Genomic DNA, 1,070 nt, shown 5'->3' on the forward strand with positions numbered 1-1,070 from the left:
CTGCTTAGGTTTAAGGGGGGAAGGTAATTTCCCCTAGTTTAGCACATGGTCTTCTTGGTAGACGGTTCGGCTTTGCTCTCGAGCGTGAGCCTGAGCTGACTACATTAGTCCTGTGTGGTATTTTTTCACCATATATCTATGATATATCCCCATGTGTAAGTTCTATGAACTTAGTGTTAAGTCTAGACGCCATCAGTTAGAGGCGTCCGGGCAGCCCGAGAGTCACGGCCGCCCCGCAGTAGCGGTGCAGCCGTGACGCATAGGCCTATGTTCTTAATGTTTTTATTTAGGTTAATTTTCCGTATTTATGTTCGCCAAGGTTGCGAGGTCTGGAGTTTCCAGTGGAAACCTCCGGCCTCGCGTAGGTGTGTTCGCGGCGCGGCTTTAGACCCATGTTTGCAGCTAAGACGCCATGAAAGCCGGGCCGCGAACACCGCTTGAGTGTTTTAGATTAAGTGTTCCAGTAATAAACTGTATTTGTTTTAAGCTGATACGTGTCAAACACGGAGTTTAAAAAGTCGTGAAGTTTCCCTTTGGAAATAGAGTATTTTTTTATGTGTACGCCGCGGAGGGCGGTCGAGGAGCGCGGCCACCCCCTCCCCTTCCTCCGCAGCCTGGCGTCTGCACCATCATCACGTAGCTGCTGTGGACGCCGCCCGTAGTGGTCGTGTCAGTCCTCCCTTATCTCAACCCCCCATACGTCGGGGTTGAGGCAGGGGCGTGATGCCAGAGAGAGTGGCGTGCTGGAGTCCCCTCCCTCCCCCGCCTCGCCCAGCGCTCGCCTCTGCAAGCGCTGGGCGAGGCGGCGTCGGCGCCTCCAACCCTGCCCCATCCGCTGATTCGCTTCTGGGCGAGACGCAGCCGTGTCGAACGCACAGCTGCCTCCCGCCCACTGTGCATGCATGGCACCAAGTGTTCATGAGTGCATGGGGCAGGGTTCGGGCGCTGGGAGGGTCCCGCCACGGTGAATATGAGAGTGGGATGGGTCACTGCGCCCAGACTCAGCACGACTAGCGGCTGGTTGGCACTTGAACATAGCCACTTGGAAATTTATTTTTGTAAAACTGTGA

General features: G+C 55.2%; 1 protein-coding gene across 1 annotated transcript in view; it reads left to right on the forward strand.

Annotated features, from left to right (window-relative positions):
* Positions 1-1,070, forward strand: part of LOC119593839 (DNA-binding protein D-ETS-4-like) — a gene marked incomplete in the record, with an annotated part of 11,206 nt that overhangs the window by 9,963 nt on the left and 173 nt on the right. Inside the window, 1 exon segment of the mRNA XM_037942868.1 lies at positions 1-1,070.

This window comes from Penaeus monodon, chromosome 32 (genome assembly GCF_015228065.2).
Source record: "Penaeus monodon isolate SGIC_2016 chromosome 32, NSTDA_Pmon_1, whole genome shotgun sequence".
In the NCBI taxonomy this organism is placed as follows: Eukaryota; Metazoa; Arthropoda; class Malacostraca; order Decapoda; family Penaeidae; genus Penaeus; species Penaeus monodon.